Here is a 15984-nt window from a genome sequence, read left to right on the forward strand (position 1 = left end):
CAATTTGTATAACTAGTAAGATTATTTTTTTAATCTTGTTTATGGACAGACTGCCGAGAGGGATAAAACGGATCTGGACATTAAGTTAAAAAAGAGATATTCGTTAAATCGTACTATACCGCAAAAGTTGTTCTCTGTCACCATCGGGATGATATTATTTTACATAATTATGAAGTATACAACTTTCTTTTACTTGAAAATTGAAAATACACGTCTAACTTTAGTAAATTAAATATAAAAACAAATGTATTTATGTTCTGGTAATAATTTAACTGAATCATTAATGGTGCATGCCACAAAACCAGGTTCAACCCACCATTTTTTTCTTAAAATGTCCTGTACCAAGTCAGGAAAATGGCCATTGTTATATTATAGTTCGTTCTGTGTGTGTTACAAATTTTAATGTTGTGTTTTTGTTGTGTCGTTGTTCTCCTCTTATATTTGATGCGTTTCCCTCAGTTTTAGTTTGTAACCCGGATTTGTTTTTATCTCTATCGATTTATGAGTTTCGAACAGCGGTATACTACTGTTGCCTTTATATAAAACTTTAAATAATTTTTATTTCATATAGTTATGAAAACAGTTGACAAAGAGGTTTTACGTTGTTTAAATTAACTTGCTAATAAAACGTATTCATCTCATTTCTTCAAACGCAGACTTAAAAATGTTTATCAAATTTGTCAAATCTACACGTGAAAACTCCAAGCAATACATTCCATCACATTACAACATAAAGAGAACACAAAATGTTGTCATTACAGAGTGTTTGAAAATTATCATTCAGACATTGACTTAAAACGGAATATATATGAAGTAGTAAAGCGAATTTATTTGTAAAAATTGGGTTGAATATACAGTTTCAACCTAAATAGGATTTGTTGGTTGTTTTACATACATATTAATATCAAACTTATCGAACATGGATAGTTAAATGATCAAACTGTTGAAACCAGTTTGATTGATATTCCAAATCAGCAATTTTATATAACAAAATACGGATACAGTTTTTTTTCACTAGTTTCAAACAGTTTTACAAAACAACTCAATTGTTAAATAAACCACTTTAAAACTTAAGCTAGTTTCACATTTACAATTGCCGTAACCACAAGGCTGTCTTCTTTTCTTCGAATATGACCTACCTAATTACACTTATCACCGGGTTTGTACTTATATATGCATCACTACGGGTACCAACAGTCGAGCAGGATCTGCTGAACACATGAGATCACCCCGATGTTTGGTGGTGTTCGTGATACTCAGTCTTTAGTTTCTATGCTGCGTTTTGTTTACTGTTGTTTTCTTTTGGTCGTTTTTTTCGTTTTTTTTGCCAAGGTATTGTCAATTCATAAGTTTGTTTGAATATCCCTTTGGTATCTTTCACCGTTCTTTAACAACACAAAGCTAATATATTGTCAGTTTCATTTAGTACTGAAACTAAGTCGATACCTTTGCTGGTGAACTGTAAGTTCCCGAAGGTACCACAACTCAGTAATAAGGGTTTTAGTACTGAAGTAATTTTTAACATACTTTTATTGAATTCTCCTATGAAAAATTACGAAATTACTGAGAAAAACTAATGTTCCATATCCCATTGGGCGATGCTGACCTGAGGATATATCTTATAATGCATGGCATATAATCTTTTGAGAATTATTGTTTTACAAACAAATCTGCCCGTTTTATAACCGTAGATTTAATAGATATCGAACAGCAGTTACATCAAAACTCCATGCATGGCAGTTTTCTTCTCATATGAATAATGCGGTTAAAATATGCGCATATATTTTTTACTACCTGATCTTAAAAAACAACCAGGCTCTCGTATAACAACTCATTTCTTAGATAAACTAAGGTTTGTATTGTAATTCAGTATTTATTTTCTTCAAATACAAATATTGACATACTTACTATGCTCCATCAATAAAAGTTCTACAATTATGACGAATAACAATGCATCTATTAATTTATAAGGTAAAAGACCTGGACGTTTTAATGCATGCATTGATTCCGAATTTGACAATTAGATTGTCAGAAAAGTAATGTCATATTTTTCCTACTTTTCTTTATATTATGTAATTTGTTAATATTATACCATATTTTATAATTTGATTTATAAAATACCACATTGTGGTCCATTCAATCTAATTATTCCGTTTAAAACGGTCTTGCGGTGTGAGGTTTCATCACGTGTAGAAAGTTTCACGGCGGTTTTGAAAAATAGAATAGCAATAAGGAAACTCATTAAAAGCATGTACTGAATAAATAAGCATGATCATTTTTACATTGCAATATCGTCCGCATACGACCGCTTATCTGTATCATGTGATCTGTGTTAACTGTCATAAATCACTTTTAGAACAAATCAATAGTCAAAATGCATATAGACAACCTGTTAATTACTATCAATCTTTCAAAGTGTGTCAAATCATCAACGGTACCAATGTTTTGTACCAGGTGTCGGTTTTTTCATCCTCGCGGTTTTAAGTACACGTAGGCCGTCCTATTACTTTTCTTTGTTTAACAAACAATTGAAAAAATACCGATTAATGCTAGGAATAAAAAGTATACAAATTTGTACGTCTTGTTAAATAATCCCTTTTGTAATATTTTATAAGTAATCAATTACAAGTTATAGAGTTACTTTCTTTTTTACAGTCTTTACACTGAGGCTAGCCTATATTTTTTGTCCGTTAAATAAGTGATTGAAATAATAAAGATAGGTTATTCGGAATGATATATTTTTCTGTTACAAGGGAGAGAGAGAGAAAGTTTGTTTGTTGATTTAGTTATAAATTGTTGATCAGATGGTATTTTGGTATCATGTTAATAACAACTTCCTCATGCAAAGTTGACCATAGATGGATTTGCTATGATGTTTATCGGGTTTATTGGACAGACAAATATACAAAATTACTTGCAATGTACTGGTGGTCCTAAAATCTAAAGATGGCCGAAAATGAGTATTAAACATACCAATTCAAAAAGAGGAAGTCCATAAAAGCTTACAAAATCAAACACTTTCAATCAACGGAAGCCATTTTTCTTACATGTATCTAGTACAGACATGATCCGAAGAAAATGGTGGGTTAAGGGGTTAATAATTCAGAGGTTATGCAATAACTTGGTTATTGTATCCGTTTAGGATGTGCTGATCTTGATTAAATTCCATGTTTACGATTTTAAATTGACAAACAACGAATATTAAGTACCAGTTTAATTTCAATGTTTTTAAAACATTCCGAATCTCTACCAGTAAACGAGTTCCCTCTAAGGAATTTATGATTTTATGATAACAGGTTTTGTAAGTAATGATTTAAAGTAATAATCTTTTATAACCAAAGGTTTGTTTTAGCGAGGATTTTGTTGCCCATATTCATGATTTGGCAATAAAAGCCTATCTCTACAATGATAAATGATTTTTTATGTGCAGAACAACAGTGTTTATATAGAAAAGTGTTTCGAACGCATGAAATTTATCACAAAGTAAAATAACAAAAATAATGAACTCCGAGGAAAAATCTATTTCTTTTAATGAACTGGTAACTCTGTTGTTTTTATCAACTTATTTCTTGGTATTTTATACAAACGGAAGGGACATTAAACTTATTAAACTTATATAGAATAGGATTGGCCTTATAGTAAATTTTATTTTTTCTTGAACTTAATTACCTTGATCTGTTGATCGATGCATATATTTTTGCAATTTACATATTCACTTAAACAACACTCGTCAAATAATTAAGCATGGGATATTTGACAGGTCTTTGCATATAAAAGAACGTAGCTTCGATGATAGTTTCACAACACAATGACGACAATGAAGGTTCTGCTAACAGTGTTTCTTCTTTCAACATTGATTGGAATAGGTAAGTTTTATGTATAACTTAAATAATCGTAGTTGCAATAATTGGCTTGTCTTTCCTTATACTTTATCTTATTCTAAAACATATTCACATGTATATTAAAAGCTTATAGTAAGATTTCATGAAACCGGATAGAAGTGTTGCTTTTTTTATTTTGTTTTGTTTTATTGGGAGGCAGAAATTAAACAATCGATATAGCTTAATTATAGTTTCCGTAATATCTAGCACATTTTCACCAGACTTTCGAAATTATGTTCCGCTTAATCAATTCTTTGTTAAAGTAAGATTTTTTTCTGTTGATAGCTACTTAATGCTTGTGTATTTTTTTGTAAGAAATTAAGATTAAATAAGTGCACCGGGAGGTTGTAAGTAACAAAAAGTAAAATCACAAAAATACCGAACTCCGAGAAAAAATCTAACAAGTAAAGCTGGCTCACGCATTACTACAATTATATGCCTTTGCCAAGTCTTTATCTGGGTATCTGGACTATGAACTCTTCGTTGTTTTACTAATAGAAAAACAAATGATATGGGGTTACGTTTGTTTCATTTTGGAGTGTCCGTTATTGAAAGTAAATGTGTCTTTTTTTTACTGTTCAGGATGTTTGTACTGAGGTTTTTTTTAATTATTTTTTCTCTTTCTTTCAATATATATCATTGTCAAATGAATATTACGACTGCTACTGTTCACCTGGAATGTGTGTTCCTTTAAAAAAAGAAAACAAGTTCTTATCAATCATATTTTTCTTATTAATCTATTTTTTTCTAAAATATGTATATCTGAGACATTTAAAATTTGAAAAAATCATGTTTGTGTTCATATTTTGTAATTCTTTTTTTAATTTAGTTTTTACTTTTGTCCTGTATTTTACGGCAAATAGATATATCTTTATACATCTAAAATATCAAAAATTAAGTTGTTTCTGTTATATTTATCTTGTATATCAAATTAGAAATTATATTCAAAAACATACTTGTCTTGATAAAAAAGTTTTGCAAATAAAATTTATAATATGCGTTACATTGGTCTTAAATTTTATCTGGTTATATATATTATCTAAGGTTGTGCTAGGACCTGTAGTAGCGTAGGGGGATATTGCAGTAATGGAAGATGTGCTAGAGGGTACTACGTGGTAAGAGGTGTAAGCGGCTGCTGGAATAGACAAACTTGTTGTGCTAAAAGTGAGTAAAGTGTGTTCACTACATGCACTTAGACTATTAACATTTATTTTAGACACAGGGTTTACTAAGTTATCTCATCAATGTTGTTCGGAATTGAGGAACATTTATGTGCACATATTGCTTTTAAGATAAATTATCATGCTAATACATACCTATCAGGAATACAGTCAAAATATCAGATTTAGGAATACTTGCATTCGCTTGTCAAGGATAATATTATCAATGGCATGAATCACAAAGACTAAAATGGTTTTACAAATACATATGTCTTAATCAAAACTAAACTTTATATAAATAGATTATGCACAGCATACAGCTTTGTGAAGATACTTCAACCTCATTAAACAAATCCCACGACATGTCACAGTAAATAAAATACAATTGTCTATACACATGAAAGAACCCCTACCAACGTTTTAAACACACGACAGCTATGTATCAGTACAGATCAGTTTCCATCATTTATTGATATATAAAACATCAATGAAAAAAACTAAGTCTTGAAGATAAAACAAGAATGAAACTTGATCGTTCTTAGCAGACAATAAAGCGCTACAGACACACAAAATTTGTATTAAGTGTTATTTTCCTTTTGACACCCATACTTCTATAAATAACACAATCTTCGAATTGCACTTTAAACAAACAAATTTTAAGAGGGGAGGATGGATAAATTTCTTTTAAATCTTCTAAACGCTCCTACGGCAAATATAGAATTCATTTGGTAATCAGATGGTTGTGAGTAACCCGAACACTTTGGGTTTACTGTTGAAATAACGGTCTTTGAAGTGTAATATTTGGCACTACTTTTTGGAATTTTGGGTCTGCAATGCTCTTCAGATTTGTAATTGTTTGGCTTTCTAACTATTTTGATCTGAGCGACTCTGATGAGTCTTATGTAGACGAAACGCGCGTCTGGCGTATTAAATTATAATCCTGGTATATTTGATAACTACTTTGTACATGTAGTTTATTTATTTTTTAAATTGTTGTTTTTCGTTTCTTTGTAGGCTATAATAACAACGGATGGGATGGGGATGATAGATATGAGAGGAATGATAGGAATGATAGAAATGATTGGGATTAAGATTTTGACCTGACGAAAAAGATTGAAAGCATTTTGAACTTGTATGCATATGAAAATTGTGTTCTTTGTTTCTATTCCTTTGGTTTGTTGCAAAGAACTTTATTAAACATATTTTTATTGATTTTATGACTAATAGGATTAATTTAAAATTGAAAAAAATATTTTCCAGAGATAAAAAGAAAAATCAAAATTCTTATGTCGAAAAGAAACCGACAAAACACTGAGAAAAACGAAACCTAGAAGGCAATCAACAGTCTTGAAAACTAAAAACAGATCTACACAATGACATACATAATACTGAGTTTAATTGTATAGGTTTTGCATTTTCACCATCATTTAAGCATTGTTCTTTCCCTCCCGTCACACACTATATTTTTGCTTTCTGTTTGTACCTTATCATCATATGTATATGGATACGTTGATACATTTGTAAGTCTAATTCTGTGACAATCTAGAAAAGCGGATAGTATTGTGGCTACGACACATGGAACATATCTCTGGCCATCTGTGACAATGTTGTTTAATAACGGTTAATCAAATCATAATGACGACTTAAATACTGGCTAACTTCATCTTTTTACAAGTGGGAATCGTAAATAGCGTCCTGTGAGCAGCAAACATTTTATCAAGCAAATCATGATAGATTACGCAAGCTCTTGAATTTTATATCAATTCGGAGGTATAAACATAATAAGCAAGCGCTGCGACAATGTTGCTACACCGAAATAGTAAGTTTTCAATTGAAAAGCTGATATCTTGTCTTTTGACGTAAGTTATTGTTATCTGTCAAGCGATTGTCTTTCGAAAAACAAGTACTGCAAACGTAACAAATATGTGTTGTCACTAAAACAGTTCCATCATCTTAAAGATATGTTCTTTATATGATTGTTTTTCTTAATCAGAGTGCTTTTATACACAAAACTGGTTTATTCCGTCATAAATCGAGTTTATTGATTAACGTTTTATGAAACGAAATTCACCAATACTTCGAATCTGTTATACAGTTTTGAATGAGTAATACTAGCAAAGTGTAAGGAAGTAAAACTTTTACAAAAGAAAACATATGCAGATTGATTCTGTACTAATCTTATCTTTTGAATTTTTCTTATTTCCACATCTGATGCACATACGGGGAACTAGTTTCACAAATACTCTGAATCCAGCGTTTGATGGCAGTCTATCATCTTTCCAATGAGACAACATTGATGATGAACTGCTAATTATACTAAATATAGGTTTCAAAATAATTATAACGATTATTTACATAATGCACTTCTGGATAGGCTCTACTTACCTTTTCAGAGTACACTAGTTCACCATCAGTTTTTGTTATAGGGTTTGTGTTGCTCATATGTAAGTTTTCTGTGTAGTGTTTTGTGGATTGTTGCTAGTCTTTTTATCATTTATTTGTTTCATGAAGGTGTTGATTTTAAGTACTTTTGGTTTTCAATCGCTTCATTTGTTTCCCCCAATCGTTATTCATACAAAATGAAGCAATAAAAAAAAAAGAAAATAAAAAAATATGAACACAAAAGATTGAAATTTTCTTAAAAAGCTCTACAGATAATATAACACATGCGAGAGTGGTTCATTAAAACCACTATTTACTTATAGATATTGCACTAGAAAACTGTTTCTAAATCTTTAACCGTTTCACATGTATATGTAATTGACTGTCCCTTTGGTATCTTTCGCCCCTCTTTTGTAGATTTTGAGAGTTTTCCTTTGCTGCTTGCAAAAAGAAGCATCCTTCAAGTTAAATGTTGTTTTATGTTCTAACAGTCTTTTAAGTTTTGGAAACATATGTTGATGAGGGTTGAAAGAAAACAAGGAGTTTAAAATAACGAACAACATTACCAACTTTTGTATTTGTTAATTAAAAAAAGAAATATATTGAAAAAAAAATTGATAAAGAAAGACGACACTGAAGGACAATTAAAAGTTATATTTTTTTTCCCCCGGAAACTTTAATTTATTTATGTTATCAGGATACACAAAAACAAAATTATTAAACGGAAAGCTTTTGATCTTGTTAAACTGATATATATATATATATATATAGATTTGTATGTCATGTGCTGCTATTTATAGGCACTTATATATATATATTTATATATATATAAATCTTGGTATCTATGATGAGTTTATTTATATATAACAGATAGCAAAATAACAAGTACAAACAAATTAATAGTACATATCACTATTTATAGACTACAAGACATAATACTCACAGGCAGCCACAAATTACTTTCCTTTAAAACTTACTTATAATGAATAATGAAATCGTTGACTGGTTTGTAAGAGATTTCGGCAACGCCAGGAACGATGTAGAAGACATAATTTTGTTGACAAAATATACAGTGTTTTAATGTTGAAAAACGAACGAAACATTTTATTTACTCTTCTTGTTCCCATTGTTGAAGGTACCACATATAAAAAAGGAAACAAAAATACAAGAATTTGATACCTTTATCATGTTTATGATATTCAAATTCATGTCAAAATTATGTATTCGTTTTACTAATCAAAACTAGTAAACACAACCAGTAATACATGTATGTTGTATATGATCTAATCAATACGACATCACACAAAGAAAACAAAAATACACTTCGGACGTATGCAATTGAAAAAAGAGTTATTTCATTTGTTCCATTGGTTGACATTAAGGTACAACGAGTAAATATGAACTTGTTAGTGGGGTTTTAAAGTACGGAGTAAGGATCAAGATATTTCGATCGTTTACAACATACCCCATGAGAAGAGTCGTTGACTATGTATACAAATGCTCAAATTTATTCTGTTTATGAAACCGCATCAGTTGTCTCGTGGTAGCACTTTGGCCGCGAATGCATGAGGTCGCGAGTTAGAAACCTGGCTGGTTAAATTAAAGATTTTAAATTGGTATTCAGTGCTACACCACGGTATTCAGGAGTAAGAATTTTGACTGTTGGGATCGGAGTAAGAATAATGTGTTACATAAGAAAATGCCTGTACCGAGTCAGGAGTTTGACAGTTTTTGTCCATTTGTTTGATATGTTTGAGCTTAGGTTTTGCCATTTGATTTACATGATTAAGGACTTTCCTTTTTGAATTTTCCTCGGAGTTTAGTATATTTTTGTGACTTTACTTTTTACCTTTTGAACATGGACGTTGAAAAATCGACTCATCGTGTGAGTCTTGTATACTGCATGGTTATTTTCATATTGCATGATCATACTTTTGGCATTTAAGTACACTTGAGAACTCATTTTTTTGCTTCATCTGGCTTTATTGAAAATGCTTATATATTAACGACAATATGAATCCTTTAATAAGATTTGATTTGTAGCTTTATCTGCATATATCACTTGTTTTCGAAGAACATAAATGTATAGTTGCATAATTGGAAAAAAATAATCAATTTATATATTACAGTGGCGCCATTTTAATTAAATGAAGCGCCAGTTTGATTAAATGAAATTGCACTATGATTTCGTAATTTAAATGATGTTACTTTGGCGTTGAAAAAGTCAAATTGTCAGAAGCCATAATTTGTCCGATACGTCTAAACAATGAAACGAATAAATAATTATGACATGAACTTCAATATCATAAAGGTTTTAGAGTTTGTTTTTTTGTTTCCTTGTGGTACATGTAACAAGGAGAACAAGAAGAGTAAATGACATTAATAGCTTAAGACATTCGGTGTTTACCTATATTAATACTTGTTGTGTTGCTTTAGCAGCAACTATCACTTGTAACTGTTTCGTCTTAATGGGTTTCAAATATTCAGCTTTGAACGTTCCTGATGAAAATTAATCCAGAAAGCGATACAGACGCATAAAAATTTGCTGCACCAGATGCGCATTTCGAAAATCAATGTTTCTCAGTGATGATCGAGGCCAAAATATTTGAAAATCCCAAACTTATTAAAAAGATGGAAAAAAATTCTTTCAATCTTAAGGATAAATAAATATATGGCGAAAAAAAAATATTTATAAAAACTCATAAATCTATTAAAAAATATCCATGAGTTATATGATAAAGGTACATTTAAAGACTTTCAATCAAAATTGGCAATGAAAAAAATCATTTTTCAAAAAACAGTTGAAAGTCTTGCCACCATTGAATTTTTGTTCTTTTAGATTGAAAGAATTTTTTTCCATGTTTTTAACGGGGATAGGGAGTTAGTTTTATACAACATTTATTTTTTTGTGGAAGAGTTTCGTAGACAATTGTTTTTTTTTAATCGTCTTGTTATCAAGGAGTTGCATGTCTGTTTCTTTCCTTTTTTAAAACGTATTAGTTTTTTCAGACATTTAATTTTTGGCCCATCATTTAATCATTTCTTTTAAATTATTCACAATGTTTCTAAATTTACATATAATCCGTGCCTTCTGGCATGTATTGACATTTATATGTTTTTATGTTTGATGTTAATTGACCCTAAATGATTTTATCATATATGATTAATTGTTTTTGTGACGTTAAATGTTTACTTTTGAATTCTTTTTAACTTTGTATAACTCCGTTCTCTTTGTAAAAAAAAATGTTGTCGTATGACTGTAAACTAAAGTGTAATAGATAAAATAAATATGTTTAAAAAGTCATGATTTATGATAAATCATGGATTTTGTTCATCAATATATGTTGACCTTACTTCTCATTTTAGTGAAATCACTTTTGTATTCATAGCGTCAAATTATAGGTTGTTTCATAATGATTTTAAAAAGATGTGCTTTCTGTATGCTTTTTACATGAAATAAGAGAGATGATTTGGTACTCATGTTAACAAGAAGGGATCAAGTTTCTCTAGTATTTGCTGCAAAATGAGGAAAAGTTTGCTATTTTTGCTATAATTTGCTTCTTCAGGTTCACCGAAAGTCACTTCTGCTTAACATTTAACAAGATTTTTTTTCATTTATCATTTTGCAAATGGCCGCAAGGCTTTATTTTGTATCTTATTGAAGTAGTAATCAATTAACCTTTAAATTGATTTTTTTGGGTGCAATTATTCCTATTAGATGTCATTGGGTTGTTTCTAGCAAAATGTATTATTTTTAATACCGCATATATACGTAGCGGAGAAGCAACAAATACCAATTTTATATCTTTAGGTTGACTGACCGATGAGTTATGTACTCATGTAGAACTAAATCCCTTGACCCCAATCCATACTTTAAAACCCAACTTAAAAGTTCCAATTTATTCAATTACTTAAATTTCAACCAATGGAGTTAATGAAATAATTGCGTGCATCCGAAGCGCTTTTTATTTATGTTATGTTCAATTGATAAGACCATGTACAAAATGCATGCATTAATGGTTGTATTTACTAATTTCCAGAAAGGAAAACATAAAACTGTACAATAATGTATTCACAGAAACTTGATTCAGTCGTAACTATTTTTGTTAGTTTGGACGGTTTTGCCAAAAGACAGGAAATTTAACATTGACATATGTATCAATTGAACAATTTAAAACGTATTCCTGCATTGTTGGAACATTACTGTAGTGGCCGTTAAGATTGCAACAGATGTCATGCCCGATTTTAAAGACTATGCAACGTACTACATATTAAAAAAATGAACTACTAAATCGAGATTTTATTGTTATTCCTCAGTTTTACTATATCAAAGCTAACAGCAACTATAATATTATTCTTAATGTATTAACACTGACGAACAAACATCCCTCTATCTCTCATACACGGGGTTATGAAACAGATATTTTGTGAATATTTTACAAATAAAAAAATAAAGATTAGTGACGAGGTTACTTTGATAATGGTTGAGCGTAAAAGCGGCTATTGTAGGAAAAGTGTACCATTAAATCAAAACGATTTTGGCTTATAAATGAATAATAACTGCATGTTAAAATGGGTGAGTAGAATGATACAACTGCAAGCAGAATTAAAAAAACGACATTCTGAATTCGGAAAAAGTATCCATGATTTTACAATGTGGCATCAGGAAACAAGACTTGCATGATATAATTGACGTTAAAACCATCGTAAATGGTACGGATTACCTCTCGAATAAAATTCGTTCACACCTGTGTAGGGTTCATATAGCTCAACATTTAGTATTCTATGAAGTGTTTAGTAGATTTTATTGTATTTTTATCTATTTTCATTTTTTCACAAGGTTTTGTCAGTATATTTCGAGTTATGAGTTTCGAATTTATATTTTCCACTGCTTATTTTATTAAAGTTCATATCTGTATTTTAATTACTGTGATTGTGCATATTTTAACATGGAGCTAACCTTAATAAAAGTAAAACAAATAAAAAGACAAGATCATAATGGTAAGACCTGAAAATTATTTTTTCTTAAGAAAATTCCTCAAAACACAGCAAAAAAGCTACTTTGCGAGAGCTGCAGTTGACTAACAGAGCTAGCTGTGTATTATTAGAAAAAAAAGGAATGATCTGTAAAATGTTATTTTCGACGGCTTATGGTATCGAAAATATTACCCCATTACAAATAACTGGTAAATGGTAAATATGGCAATTTACGTCATTTGATAAACCTTTGATTGGAAATATTTTCGTCTATGTGCTTACTTCACAATATATAGTGAAGTTAAGACTCTGGTCTCCAGCAAAGTTATCTCTCGTTCAACTCAAGTTTTTAAGGACAAAAATTGGAAAAGAATTAGTTTACCCCTTTTTCTGTATTTTGTTTTGAATTATTATTACATGTCCACTTTTGTAAGATTTTTATATCCCCAATATTTGCTGGTAAAGATAGTTTTGATTATTTTTCTCTATAAAGTTTGATTTAAGAAGTCTAGAAGAACTAATATATTCAATACTAGTCAGCTATGCATGCAAGTAATACATACAACACAAGACTATATTTAAAAACCAAAATGTATCAATACATAGATTTCACAAATGTCACGTGATTAGGGAACTCCCCATTCATCCGCCATCTTGTAGGTCAAGCTATTTAACAGTTTAACTGTGTCATTTACATATCGATTTTTATCTGCATTTAAATAATGAGTGACAAACAAACTGACAAAAGAAACACCAAAGGTAACATACCAGGACAGTTTAGATGTGGTTACGAGGGCACGATATCTAGAAAAGTTAATTTAATAGTCAATAAAGACCCGTACTTGATTTCAAAGAAAGAATGGTCAAAAGATCCCAAAGATTTGCCCGATATTCAAAATCCAGACATGGTCAATTACTTATTTAACACTGTCAGTGCAAATACTTTGAACGACATGAAAGCCTATAAATCCTTGGAATCAGACAACCAAATGGTCTGCGGTTGGGTTAAAGAAATTGGACTTGTAAATTTTGGAGAAAAGTGCCTTGTGTCTGCACGAGTTCGACATTCCCAGAGAATGAATGAAACGCCCCTTCATTCGTGGTTGATATCTGAGAAAGGAAGAAACGTTCTGACTGCCCACTGCAACTGTATGGCAGGTCTAGGGGAAAGCTGTAGTCATGTAGGTGCAATGCTCTTTGCTATTGAGGAAAAAATAAAGTTAAAAAATTCCAAAACAGTGACACAGGAAAAGGCATTTTGGTTGGTTCCTTCAGCTGTACAGAAAGTAGAGGGGAATCCTGTCAAAGATATAGACTTTACGTCGGCTAAGTCTAAGAAAAAAGCAGCTTGATACAGCTATAAGTAATTGTAACAGTTCAGGAACATCACTTCAGACTAAACAACAGAAATATGTACAGAAAATACCACCACCTAGTGACGATGAACTATCATATTTCTTCAAGGGTCTTCACGAAACAGGAACAAAGCCAGTTTTGCTTTCTTTCGTTCCACAATATGCTGCGTATTATAAACTAAAAGCCTTGGACAAAAAATGATCTTTGGTATTGTCTGAACTTAGAGATGAGAACTTTATAAGTGTTCAAAAGGAGACTTTAATGACACATTGTGAAGAGATTTTTAGAACTTTATCTGTAAGTGAGAGGAAGCAAGAAATGTTGAAGAGGCAACGAAAGAACAGTCTAGATGCAGAGAATGACACCGTTTTAGAACTGGAAGAATCAAATAATCTAAAATGAAATCGGTTTTTCATATATCAACAGATAAACCATCGCAGAGTTTAATAAAATTTATTTGCTATCCTTGAACAATTAAATTTAGCAAAAAGCTACCCGCCGGGGTTGTGATCATGAACAAGCTGCCCAACAGGAATATATTGACCGTATGAAAGACAACCATGAAAATTTTGAAATGAAGGATAGTGGGTTAGTTTGAAACTCCAAGTTTCCATATCTTGGAGCATCTCCAGATGGAATAGCCAATTGTGACTGCTGTGGCGAGATTTGCATCGAAATCAAATGTCCATACTGCAAGAGGGATGTAAAACTAGACGCAGCACTAGATAAGCGAGATTGTTTTGAAATGCGTGATGGTAAATTAGCATTTAAATAAAACCCACCAGTATTATTATCAGGTCCAATGTCAGCTGTTAGTCTGTGAAAAGGAATATTGTGGCTTTATTGTATGGACTGAAGCTGATTTTCATGCCGAAAGGATAGAAATTGATAATGACTTTTGTGACTCACTTCTGGTTAAATCAAAATTGTTTTTCTCGAATGCAATTTTACCTGAACCTGTTGGAAAACTTTACTCTAAACCGTCAGTTGATACGTCTGTAAATACTGAAGTAGGAGATCAAGCTTCATCAGCCTGTAGTAGCGTTCCATTGAGAGATACCTCCGTAAATGTTGATAATTCTATTAATTCATGTGACAATTCAAGAACTGGATCAAGTAGATTAATCATTTGCATTTGTCAGAAGGAATATATTCCTGAAAAAGATGATGTTATTGGCTGCGGCAATGAAAATTGTCCTTACATTTGGTTCCATTTCAAATGTGCAAATATCAAACGTGTACCTAAAGGAGATTGGATGTATCCCGCTTGTCGAAAGCTTTCTAGTAAAAATAGGTAAAAAATAAAATTCTGTGTATAGGTTATAAAATCTTCCTACCTCTTAATTTTTTTTTTTAAATCAGTGTGAATTTGTTAATGTCACATATTTTGTGTACAGTTGCATAAAAAGGTAATAGAGGGTATTAATAAATGAGACAGCAATCAAAACTTGACACAGATTCAACCTAAAGATAACTAGAAAACAACTCATCTTCGCCAACAATTATAATTTGCTTATACAAAATGCCACAATTATCACAAATGATTAATATTTTCGTGTCTACATGTATTACGGTACAGTTTTAAGCTGGGAGATTTTATGTTTAACATTTTGTTAGAATTGGCAAGCCTGAGTGACATTAGCTTACTATAGTATACAATATAAATGATTGCCAATGAGACAACTCTCCTTCCAGGTCAAAATGTAACTATTCTAGGTTACTTTACAGCTTTCCATACATACTGGTCTTGGCTCACACTGAACAGCATTGAAGCCTATAAAGGTATCAAAATTACACGTGTAAAACAAATTAGACATGAGAAAGAGCAGTCTTCGACTTGATCTACAAATGTATATACATGTACATGTGTATTATATGTAGGAAACCAGAAAAAGGAAAACGCATGAACTTCAACTACAAACTTTAACCATGGAATAAAAGGCCCCAACTTTGGACAGATGTATATACAATGCAGCAGGTTTATATTAGTATGAAGATTGCTCATTGTTGAAGGACATAGAAAGCCCCTGGCTTAGGACAGGTGCATATAAAATGCAACAGGCTTATAAAGGACAGATATTGCTCATTGTTGAAGGGCATAAGTTGGTCTTTTAAACAATTGCTTAAATTTACTTAATTTGGTTTCTTAAAGCTTGAACAAAGTTGTTTCATTGGCAATCATACAAAAAGTCAAATTTCAAAATATGAAAACAAACTGACAAAGCCAT

General features: G+C 31.0%; 1 long non-coding RNA gene across 1 annotated transcript; it reads left to right on the top strand.

Annotated features, from left to right (window-relative positions):
- Positions 1-3721: 3721 nt before the first annotated feature.
- On the top strand, positions 3722-6254 carry LOC127724860 (uncharacterized). The gene is made up of 3 exons (XR_007992762.1): positions 3722-3866; positions 4926-5045; positions 6056-6254. It is a non-coding gene; the product is annotated as an uncharacterized LOC127724860 (long non-coding RNA).
- The last annotated feature ends 9730 nt before the right edge of the window (positions 6255-15984 follow it).

This window comes from Mytilus californianus, unplaced genomic scaffold (assembly GCF_021869535.1).
Source record: "Mytilus californianus isolate M0D057914Y unplaced genomic scaffold, xbMytCali1.0.p SCAF_14, whole genome shotgun sequence".
In the NCBI taxonomy this organism is placed as follows: Eukaryota; Metazoa; Mollusca; class Bivalvia; order Mytilida; family Mytilidae; genus Mytilus; species Mytilus californianus.